Consider the following 13,079-nt stretch of genomic DNA (forward strand, 5'->3'; position numbering starts at 1 on the left):
GAGACAGAGAAGATGGCTGGATTTATTGAAAGACTTCGATTGTGAAATCAAGTATTACCAGGGAAGTCCATGCAGCAGCTGATGCCACTGAGTCGAAAGGTATGTGCACTATCTTATCGACGATTGGTGTATCGAATTTTATTGAAGACTGCGGTTTGTCGGATTAATATTTGAGACAGATCGTCAGCCTCTGAGATTGTGTGCTGTTCGAGCTGAACGAGCTGCTTTTGAAAATTAAAACAGCTCAGAAAATTGACAGAATGTACAGAATTCGATTGCGATGGTCAGAACTGGACATCAATCGGAATATCAGGTTCGTGACAATGTCTTGTATGTGAATAATCTGTATTGTTGTGCCAAATGTTTCAAAAAGTCTCATATTCAATTCAGATTGTGAAAACATATATTTCAAGCTTTTATGATCAGAATATATTTCGAATTTCTCACCGTACAGGTAATGTCGCCATATCTTCAATGCAAAGACTATGGCTGCCAATTCAAGATCATGAATTGGGTAACGAGTTTCATGGAGTTTCAGCTGTCTCGAGGCATAAGCAATCACATGCCCTCGCTGCATTAAAACTGTAGTAGCCCGAATTCTAAATTGGGTAATTAACGGAGTAATGGTGATTAAGAAGGTTTAAGGTGTAATTTTGGCTATGGTCATGATCGGACGGACCGAAGAGGGTTCGGAAGCACCGAAGAGTTCGGACGATCCGAAGTGTAGTTCGGTGAATCCGATCATAAGTGTCAAGTGTTGATCGACACGTCATTTTCCATGCATGTTCGGACGGTCCGAAGTGTATGATCGGAGGATCCGATCATGAGCTGTCAAGAGCCAATGGACACGTAGCGTTCGGACGTTCCGAAGTGTTGTTCGGAGGATCCGAACATGGCCTATAAATAGTGCTCGGATTTCCTCATTTTGACTTGCCAATTTCTTGAGTTTTGCCTCATAGTTGAGAGGATTTGGAAGGTTTCTAGGGTTAGTTGTTGGTCGAGCGATAGCCAAGAGCTGCCAGGAGTAGTAGCGTAGCGGCGCCTGAGTTTCAAGGCAATCGACATCAAAGGGCTGTCGACGGACGAAGGTAAACCCTAAACCTTTGGTAGTACTAGGGAGTACTGGTTTTGCTAGTCGAGCATGGTAGTATTGATTGAGTATGCTTTTGATGCGTAGGCTTGTGCTAGACTTGATTAGCGGTGTTGCGTAAGGCTAGGCTTGCTGTGATAGAGGTACGAAAGTACTATCCGAGATATCCTGGTTGAGTATACATTCATATATGTGTTGCATGAGTATTTGCTGCATTGTTATATGTCATATGATGCATGCTATTATGTCACGAGTTATGATGCATATTGCATATCATGTTGAGCCGTATCTCCTTCGAGATAGCCTTTACTGTTGAGCTGTATCTCTTTCGAGATAAGCTATATCTTGGGGCCGCTCAGCCCTGTCTTGTGGACGCATGGACACCGAGAGTACACAGTGGCCGACGGGTCGGGAGGGCTTCGGTGGTCCGGGACATTTTAGGTCCACGTCTGTCTTGTAGTGGATGCAGTGACCCAGAGGTTGGACCGCGCGGCACTATCCACTTGGCGCCTCTAGACTGAGCATTTTGAGATCCTTTGTGATTCCTGTTTCTTGACTACCCTGGTATCATATCATAGCATGTGCATTTCATATAGGTTTGTATACTCATACTTTTGTACTGGGCGTTCTTATCGCTCACGTCCTCGGTTTTGTTTATTCTTGGACACCCCATTCCCACGGGGCAGGCCTCAGGTTGGACAGCTCAGGAGGAGCAGGAGGAGGACGTTGAGTAGCTGGTTGGTTTAGTTTTCAGTGTTTTCCATTTGATTCGATATGGTTGTACTGGATATTTCATTTTGAGTTAGTCTAGACTTCGATTTCGATTGGGTTGTATAACTATTGTTGTTGGCCATATTTCCGCTGTTATCTCTGATTATAATTGATTAGGTTAATTACATGCTTAGTTTTTGATTAGTAGGTGATTCTGGAACGGGTCACTACATTTATGGTATCAGAGCATGCGTATGATTTTGGGATATAGATTCTGTTTTGGGATTTCCGTTGACCATTTTACCATTTTCCCTATTCTATCTTGTAGCGATGGCTGACCATTTTGATGACGGGAGTAGTCAGGGGAGTGTAGGTCGATGGGGTGACCAGGACGATCATAGACGTCATCGTGAGCATCGTCATCGTCGGGATGGTCCTAGGCGTTTCGATATGCATCGTTTCATGCAGATGGGGCCTAAGCCTTTAGTTGGCGGTGAGACTCCCGATGATGCGGAGGATTGGTTAGAGCGCATGGAGAGTTGTTTCCGCGCATTCCAGTGCACCGATGAGCAGAAGATGGAGACCCTTAGTTTTCTTCTCGAGGGCCGTGCTCGCAGGTGGTGGCGATCGACTTCTGCGCCGATAGTTCAGTCGCAGGGTAGAGCGACTTGGGTCGATTTCCGTGCAGCGTTCATGCAGCTGTACTTTCCTCCAGCCCTTCGCCAGGCCAAGACGATTGAGCTCCTGAACCTTAAGCAGGGGAGTATGTCTGTTGATGAGTATCAGCAGAAATTCTTTGAGTTGTTACCCTTCGCTCCTCATATCAGTGGCAGTTCTGAGGCCAAGTATGATCATTTCCTCCAGGGCCTTAATCAGGAGATCTTTGATCGAGTCACTGTCTGTGATAATCCTACTTCTTATGATGGGTTAGTGAACCGGTGTCGCCAGGCAGAGATCAGTCTCCAGCGTGGTAGGGCTATTCTTTCTTCTTCTAGACCTCCGAGTACTTTGAGGCCTCGATCTCAGTCATTCAAGAAATCTGGTTCATCTTCTTCTGGATCTGGATCTCGATCTAGTGGTGTTTTCCGCTTTGGTAAGAAGAAGGAGTCTTGTGCGCATTGTGGGAAGAACCATCCATCGGAGCAATGCCGAGTAGCCGCAGGAGCTTGTTATCAGTGCGGAGAGATGGGGCATATTAAGAAGAATTGTCCTCAGTTGCGAGGTGGAGCAGGATCCGGTTCTGGATCTCAGACGACTGTTCAGCAGAGGAGGCAGGGTCAGGCAGTGGGTAGTTCGAATCTTCGACCTCGTGCCCAAGGTCAGGTTTTTGCGCTGAACCAGGATCAGGCTGCAGATGAGACGGAGAGAGTCATAGCAGGTACTTTTCATTTATGCGGTATTCCTGCTTTTGTTCTTATTGATACAGGAGCCTCTCATTCCTTCATTTCTGCACGATTTGTTAAGCGTCATAGGTTACCCTATTTTTCTCTAGACGTCATTCTTTCTGTTTCTACTCCGATGGGTCATTCGGTGTTAGCGAAGCGTCTAGTGATGGGTTGTCCTTTAGATTTTGAGGGTAACGAGTTGACTGCGAATCTTATGATCCTAGAGATGGAAGATTTTGATTGTATCTTGGGTATAGACTTATTGACTACCTACCGAGCTACTGTGGATTGTTACCAGAAGCTTGTTCAGTTTCGTACGACTGAAAGCTCTAGTTGGTTTTTCTATGGTGAGGGAGCGCGACCTCCGATGCCAGTGGTATCTGCTCTGAAAGCCTGTCGTGCTTTAGAGTCGGGCGGGGAAGGCTACCTCATCTATGCGATTGATTCATCCACAGGTAGTGTTGGTCTAGAGGATATTCCAGTGGTTTGTGAATTTCCTAATGTTTTCCCAGATGAGATTCCTGGTTTTCCTCCGGTTAGAGAGGTGGAATTTGGCATAGATTTAATGCCAGGGACTGCACCGATTTCTCGTGCCCCCTATCGTCTTGCTCCGTCAGAGATGAGAGAGCTGAAGCAGCAATTGCAGGATCTTCTTGATAAGGGTTATATTCGCCCGAGTGTTTCGCCTTGGGGAGCTCCAGTCTTGTTTGTCAAGAAGAAGGATGGATCGATGCGGTTGTGCATTGATTATCGCCAGCTGAATCGGGTGACGATCAAAAACAAGTACCCTTTACCCCGTATTGATGACTTGTTCGATCAGCTTCAGGGTACTTCTGTTTACTCCAAGATCGACTTGCGATCGGGTTATCATCAGATGAGAGTCAGAGATGATGATATTTCCAAGACTGCATTTCGTACTCGTTATGGGCATTACGAGTTTCTAGTTATGCCATTCGGATTGACGAATGCGCCAGTGGTGTTCATGGATCTGATGAACCGAGTCTTCCAAGATTTTCTGGATCAGTTTGTGGTGGTTTTCATTGACGATATCTTGATCTATTCCCACAGTGTGGAAGAGCATGCCCAACACTTGAGGATTGTGTTGCAGATTCTTCGCGAGAAGCAATTGTATGCTAAGCTGAGTAAGTGCGAGTTCTGGATTGATCGTGTGGTATTCCTTGGTCATGTGATTTCCAAGGAAGGAGTTTCTGTGGATCCCAGCAAGATTGAAGCAGTGCTGAATTGGTCACGTCCGACGACGGTGGCTGAGATCCGTAGTTTTCTAGGTCTGGCAGGGTATTATCGTCGCTTCATCGTGAATTTCTCTCAGATAGCCAGACCATTGACGCAACTTACTCGGAGGGATGTTCCATTTGAGTGGTCATCCGAGTGCGAAGATAGTTTCAGAGAGCTTCGTCGACTTCTGACTTCTGCACCTGTTTTGGCGTTACCGTCAGGATCTGATGGTTTCAGTGTTTACACCGATGCCTCCACTCAAGGCTTAGGGTGTGTGTTGACGCAAAACGGTCATGTGATTGCTTATGCTTCCAGACAGCTGAAATCTCACGAGGAGAAGTATCCCACTCATGATCTGGAATTGGCAGCTATTGTGTTTGCGCTGAAGATTTGGCGTCATTATTTGTACGGTGTTCAGTTTGAAATCTTTACTGATCATAAGAGTCTGAAATATCTGTTCACTCAGGCTGAGTTGAACATGAGGCAACGTCGTTGGATGGATTTGCTGAAGGATTATGATTGCGAGATCAAGTACCATCCAGGTTCTGCGAATCTCACAGCTGATGCGCTTAGTCGCAAGGTGAGAGCCTCTGCACTTCAGACTTGTGCTATGACTAGTGCCATCCAGGATAGTTGCTCGTTGGGGTTTAACTTCAAGCATCGGAAAGGTATGGAGAGCATTCGTGTTGCTACCATTTTATCTGAGCCCAATTTGTTCACTCGGATTCGAGAAGCTCAGATGTCTGATCTCAAGACTCAGAGATTAGCTCGGTTAGTTGGTGGTGATAGTAATTTCCATTATCAGTCCAATGGTCTTCTGTGCTTATCTAATCGGGTTGTAGTACCAGAGGATGACACTTTGAGGGACGAGATATTGTCTCAGGCGCATCGAAGCAAGTTAAGTGTTCATCCAGGAAGCAACAAGATGTATAGAGACTTGAGGATGCGGTTTTGGTGGAAAGGGATGAAGCGCAGCGTGTATCAGTTTGTCTCCAAGTGTCTAGTTTGCCAACAGGTTAAGGCAGAGCACCGTCGACCGGGAGGATTGTTGTTGAACTTACCTATTCCAGAATGGAAGTGGGAGCATATTACGATGGATTTCATTACTCACTTGCCATTATCTTCGAGGAACAGCGATGCTATCTGGGTAGTGGTGGATCGACTCACCAAGTCTGCTCATTTTCTGCCGTATAATCGTGATTTCACTTTCGATCGTATGGCTCGATTGTACATTCAGGAGATTGTACGTTTGCATGGAGTGCCTGTCAGTATTGTTAGTGACAGAGATCCTCGTTTTACCTCACGGTTTTGGGGTAGTTTCCAGTCAGCTTTGGGTACTACACTGAGTCTGAGTACTGCTTATCATCCGGAGACTGACGGTCAATCAGAGAGGACTATCCGTACGCTTGAGGATATGTTGCGAGCCTGTGTTATGGATTTCGGACCCGCTTGGCAGGATCATTTGCCTTTGATTGAGTTCGCGTACAACAACAGCTATCATCGTAGTATTGGTATGGCACCATTTGAGGCGTTGTACGGGCGACGTTGTCGTACTCCATTATTCTGGGATGAAGTCGGGGAACGACAGGTAGAGGGACCGGAGTTAGTCCAGCAGGCTATAGATAAGGTTGCAGTAATCAAGAAGCGGATTAAGACTGCTCAGGATCGACAGGCTAGTTATGCGAACACAAAGCGTCGACCTCTTCATTTTCAGCCAGGTGAGAAGGTGTTTCTCCGAGTTTCGCCTTTTCGCAGGATTTTGAGATTTGGTCTCAAGGGTAAGCTGTCTCCGAGATTTATTGGTCCATTCGAGATACTGGAATGTGTGGGAGATTTAGCTTACAGACTTGCGTTGCCGCCGTACCTATCAAGTATTCATGATGTGTTCCACGTATCCTTGTTGAGACGTTATGTAGCAGATGAGTCGCACATCTTACATCCATCTGAAGTTCAACTTGATACGGATTTGTCTTACGTGGAGCGACCAGTTCAGATTCTAGATCGCAAAGATAAGGTGTTGCGGAATAAGATCATTCCTCTTGTCTTAGTGCAGTGGCAGCGTCGAGGCACTGAAGAAGCCACTTGGGAGTTAGAGAGTCGTATGCGTTCGGAGCATCCAGAGCTCTTTTGAGTTGTGCTTTGTATAAGTTTGTGTTTTCAGTTGTAATCATAGTATCAGTTGTATTCAACAACAATTGAGATGTATTAATGATGTTGTTATTTCATTTTGTTCATTCTCTAAGCCTGATTTCGAGGACGAAATCTTTTAAGGGGGGGAGAATGTAGTAGCCCGATTTTCTAAATTGGGTAATTAACGGAGTAATGGTGATTAAGAAGGTTTAAGGTGTAATTTTGGCTATGGTCATGATCGGACGGACCGAAGAGGGTTCGGAAGCACCGAAGAGTTCGGACGATCCGAAGTGTAGTTCGGTGAATCCGATCATAAGTGTCAAGTGTTGATCGACACGTCATTTTCCATGCATGTTCGGACGGTCCGAAGTGTATGATCGGAGGATCCGATCATGAGCTGTCAAGAGCCAATGGACACGTAGCGTTCGGACGTTCCGAAGTGTTGTTCGGAGGATCCGAACATGGCCTATAAATAGTGCTCGGATTTCCTCATTTTGACTTGCCAATTTCTTGAGTTTTGCCTCATAGTTGAGAGGATTTGGAAGGTTTCTAGGGTTAGTTGTTGGTCGAGCGATAGCCAAGAGCTGCCAGGAGTAGTAGCGTAGCGGCGCCTGAGTTTCAAGGCAATCGACATCAAAGGGCTGTCGACGGACGAAGGTAAACCCTAAACCTTTGGTAGTACTAGGGAGTACTGGTTTTGCTAGTCGAGCATGGTAGTATTGATTGAGTATGCTTTTGATGCGTAGGCTTGTGCTAGACTTGATTAGCGGTGTTGCGTAAGGCTAGGCTTGCTGTGATAGAGGTACGAAAGTACTATCCGAGATATCCTGGTTGAGTATACATTCATATATGTGTTGCATGAGTATTTGCTGCATTGTTATATGTCATATGATGCATGCTATTATGTCACGAGTTATGATGCATATTGCATATCATGTTGAGCCGTATCTCCTTCGAGATAGCCTTTACTGTTGAGCTGTATCTCTTTCGAGATAAGCTATATCTTGGGGCCGCTCAGCCCTGTCTTGTGGACGCATGGACACCGAGAGTACACAGTGGCCGACGGGTCGGGAGGGCTTCGGTGGTCCGGGACATTTTAGGTCCACGTCTGTCTTGTAGTGGATGCAGTGACCCAGAGGTTGGACCGCGCGGCACTATCCACTTGGCGCCTCTAGACTGAGCATTTTGAGATCCTTTGTGATTCCTGTTTCTTGACTACCCTGGTATCATATCATAGCATGTGCATTTCATATAGGTTTGTATACTCATACTTTTGTACTGGGCGTTCTTATCGCTCACGTCCTCGGTTTTGTTTATTCTTGGACACCCCATTCCCACGGGGCAGGCCTCAGGTTGGACAGCTCAGGAGGAGCAGGAGGAGGACGTTGAGTAGCTGGTTGGTTTAGTTTTCAGTGTTTTCCATTTGATTCGATATGGTTGTACTGGATATTTCATTTTGAGTTAGTCTAGACTTCGATTTCGATTGGGTTGTATAACTATTGTTGTTGGCCATATTTCCGCTGTTATCTCTGATTATAATTGATTAGGTTAATTACATGCTTAGTTTTTGATTAGTAGGTGATTCTGGAACGGGTCACTACAAAAACACAACCCAATCCTCGGTGAGATGCATCACAATAAACGACAAATCCACCAGTGCCTGAAGGAATCGTCAACACAGGCGCACTGGTCAGTCTCTTTTTCAACTCAAGAAAACTGGATTCACAGTCTTCTGACCAAACAAACGGAGCATTCTTCTGGGTTAACTGCGTAATCGGTTTGGCAATACTCGAAAAATCTTTAATGAATCGGCGATAATATCCTGCCAAACCCATAAAATTGCGAATTTCTGGTACAGATGTAGGTCTCAGCAAACTAATCACGGCTTCAACCTTACTGGGATCAACTGATATACCGTCTCCCGATATAATGTGACCCAGAAACACAACCTGTTTCAGCCAAAACTCGCATTTCGACAATTTAGCATACTGTTTCTCTGCCCTCAAAATTCTCAACACAGACCTCAGATGATTAGCATGCTCAATCATATTCTTTGAATAAATCAATATATCATCAATGAATATGATCACAAAATCATTTAAGTATTTCTGAAAGACGCGGTTCATCAATCCCATAAATACCGCTGGTGCATTCGTCAAACCAAATGGCATGACAATAAATTCATAGTGTCCATACCTGGTTCTGAATGCTGTCTTTGAGATATCAGAGTCCCTGACTCTCAATTGATGGTATCCAGATCTCAAATCGATCTTGGAATACACCGATGAACCCTGCAACTGATCAAATAAATCATCAATACGAGGCAATGGATATTTATTCTTTACCGTTGCCTTGTTCAGTTGCCGATAGTCGATACAAAGTCTCATCGACCCATCCTTCTTTCTCACGAACAGTACTGGAGCACCCCAAGGAGATACACTCGGTCTGATATATCCCTTGGCCAGTAAATCCTCCAACTGTTCTTTCAATTCTTTCAACTCGATCGGTGCCATCCTGTAAGGAGCTCTCGAAATCGGAACTGTTCCTGGCATTAACTCAATGCTGAAGTCTATCTCTCGAATCGGAGGCAATCCAGGAATCTCATCTGGAAAGACATCAGCAAATTCACACACCACTGGCAAATCCGCCAATGATGGGCTCGATTTCAGTAAATCAACTGAATATACCAGGAATCCATCTGCTCCTTTCTGCAATAATCGTGTCATATTCATTGCAGATATCAAAGGAATTCTAGCACGAGAACCCTTACCATAAAATTTCCACTCTTCAGCCATCTCAGGTCTGAATCGAACTATCTTGTGGAAACAATCAACTGTAGCTCGGTACTTGGCCAACATATCGGTACCGATAATGCAATCAAAATCAGATAAACCAAGCACAATACAGTCTAGCTCAATCGTATGTCCATCGTACTGCAGTATACAAGGTTTCACAGATTTCACTGATATCACACCTGTTCCTAACGGAGAAGAAACAGACACTACCGCAGACAATGACTCAATTGGTAATGCACGACTCAATGCAAACCTCTCAGAAATAAAAGTATGCGATGCACCAATATCAATCAATACATATGCAGGATAACCAGAAATAAAACAGTTACCTGCAACTACATCGTCAGGTGCATCATGTGCCTGCTCCTCAGTCCAAGCAAACAATCGGGCCTGCTGTCTAGGAGGCTGGCTCGCGGTCTGGCCCCCTCCTGGCCTCTGCTGTGACAGAGTAGACGGTACTGGCTGAAAAGTATGCACGGCAGACGGTCGTCTACCTACCTGAGCTACTGATCCAGATGACTCAGCTGCCTGTGATCCCTGGGCACTCCTCTGGGGACACACTCGAGCAAAGTGTCCTTGCTGTCCACAAATACGACAGCTGCCACTCACTCCTCGGCACTGATCTGTGGAATGCCTCCCTCCACAAGTAACACAGTACGGTCCTGCATAGCTCTGGCTCTGACCGGTCTGTCTAGAGCCACTCGAACTAGACGAGGTAGTCCCTGATTTCTTGAATTGCTTCCCTCTAGCCTTCAAGAAATCCTTCTTTCCGCTACCGCTGCTGCCACCTTCAAATCTAGGAGGTGGTTGTGGTCCCGGTACTGGAAGCACAAACGAAGTCTCTCTCTGCCTCATCAGGCCTGCCTCGGCTCCCTTGGCTCTGTTCAGGGCATCGGTGAAATTATTGGGCCTCCCGGTGTTCACCAAAGTGAAAATTTCAGGATTTAGGCCATTTATAAACTGGTCTGCAACGGCCTCATCACTCCCCGCCACATGAGGAGCAAATCGGAGCAATGTCGAAAACTTAGCCACATAGTCCTCAATGTTTAACTGGCCTTGTTTCAAGTTTTCAAATTCGGCTCCCTTGTCCTTCCTATAAGATACTGGAAAGAACCGTAGATAAAATTCAGTCTTAAACACATTCCAGGTAATGGCCGTACCTCGTTGTTCCAATGCCCTTCTAGTCGTGATCCACCAGTGTTTAGCAACGTCATGCAACTGGTGTATTATCAGTTTCACCCTCTTTTCCTCAGTATACCTCCTCATCTCCTGGACCCTGATCCTGTCCCACCTGTTGTCAAGTACACATACAGACAAGACAACAGCCGGATAACTCCGGTGAGAATAAATCCCAGTATAAATCAACGAAACATGCAATCATATAAACAAATATAAAGCATGTAATCAGGTAACAGAATATGTAACAAATCTGAAACATAATCAATATCATGCTGTCGACAATACTCGTAGATCTGCAATTCAGACTAGACTCAATCCTAGTCTAGGGATCCCGGTTTCCAGATGTGGTATTCCTATATCGAATTCCGTAAAGGATGGAACCATAATCTCTATTACTCGATATAACCAGTGCCCTGGTATTCCTATATCGAATTCCGTAATAGAAGAATTCCAATACCCTTTACTCGATATAACCAAATATGGTGTTCCTATATCGAATTCCGTAATAGATTCCATTACTCGATATAACCAAACATCAAGTGTCCTGACCTAACCGTCAAGGACTGTAGCTCTATCTCTAGCATCCTATCTTGTGACATCGTGCAATGTGCTGTGGCGATACCACCACTATCCGGCACGGTGTGTCACAAGACAGTTCGACCAATACCTGTTGTCTAGATATCAAGAGAACAAGTATATTAATCAAATCAATGCAAATATCAATGCACTAAAGTAAAGTATGTGATTTAGGGAAACCCAAGTCCATACCGACTCAAGTCCATCTCCCAATACCACATTGACTTATACCTTTCTTTCGTCGGTGTCTGGCTCAGTCGAAGTCCTCAACTCACAGCCTGTCTGATACTGACAATACCAACAATCTCATGTCAAGATACCGTTCAAATCAATAACAATCTGATCAATCTGGATTTAATTCAAAATCAACGGTATAATGGTACAATTTCAGTATCCCCGTAAATACAACATCACCAGATAATAGTTACAATCCATAACCCATATCCAGTATAATCTGTAATCCAATCACAATTCAAATCTGTCCGGTATAACTCAATATACCCTAAAAAAATTCATAACAATTCCATAATCAGTCCGTTTCTAAATCTGACTTCGATTCTATGATGTCTAACATGTCAAGAACATCATATATGAATTCTATTCAATTCTGACAATAGCATAATTTCAAATCATGTCAAAACGTAGCAAAACTTATGTCAAGTTGTAGCCTACGTCAATAGGATTACTGTACCGAAGTCGGATTACGATTTGGACGGACGGATATTGCACGGTAGAATTTTGAAATCACAAAAGCTACGCTTCCCTCAATTCTCGATTTCCTTCTCAATTTGCTGAGGAAGATACAAATATCTATATATATATCTTGCATGCAATTAGTTACGTGGCTTCTCTCCAATTTTTTGCCCAATTACTCACTAATTACGAAAATGCCATTGCCTCCCATAATTACGAAAATGCCATTTTCCTCCAATAATTACGAAAATGACATCCGATAATTTAAATCAATGATGACATCTCGGCCTTACATGAGTAATGAGAATTCATAAAATAAAGAGAGAATGAGTCAATACCCAGGTACAATTTTCACTAAACGCAAACATCTTATTTATAGGGGAAGATTACGACATAAAAATCTTTACAAATATTATCTTGTCATATTTATCTTGATTAAAAATCTTTCTAACTAAATAAGATAATCATCTACAATAAGAATATATTTAGAACACTTCCCCTTAGATGATTATTTGCATAAACAATCGATTCGTCAAATATCCATTTGGCAAGATGGATGATTAGAAACTTAATCGCGACTCAATGCTGCCTAGGTAAAACCTTGTCAGTAAAACCTATGGAAAATTCGAACCAAAGAAAAATAATACATCAATATATAATTTCTTTGCATGTATTCCCAACTATAGATGCCCCTAGTTAAAACTTTTCTAGGAAAAACCCGGTGGGACAAAATCCTATTGAAGGAAAAAGAGTACGACATCTCACGCTAATTGTTAATTATGTCATTGAAAAACCTTATATATATATATATATATATATATATATATATATATATATATATATATATATCACTAGTGTAATTTTTGATATATGATGACGTATAATTTCCTATATATGGTACTTCAAGACCAAATATTTTTTCTTCATCTTTCAAGTTGATGAAAATGATACTTTGAGCATAAATGGTTAAATAACTACAAATTGATGCAACTTATAAAGACATTTTCTTTGTACTATGACTTATGTACACATATTCTTCTAGAAAATATTCAATCTATAATTGTAGACATAATTTCGTCTTTTTCAAGTATTTTATCGCAAATTATATTTAAATTAATTGTCCATTTTAGTAAACTCTTCAAGAGTACTAAGTTGAAAGTATCACTTATACCATGATTATTTTAATTTATATAATAACATTTTCTATTGAAATAATAGTTTTGAATGTTGAATCTAAATCCATTTGACATTCAAATCCTAAGAGGATTTTCTATACATATCACT

The sequence above is a fragment of the Primulina eburnea genome, chromosome 18, assembly GCF_022965805.1.
Source record: "Primulina eburnea isolate SZY01 chromosome 18, ASM2296580v1, whole genome shotgun sequence".
NCBI classification, from domain to species: Eukaryota; Viridiplantae; Streptophyta; class Magnoliopsida; order Lamiales; family Gesneriaceae; genus Primulina; species Primulina eburnea.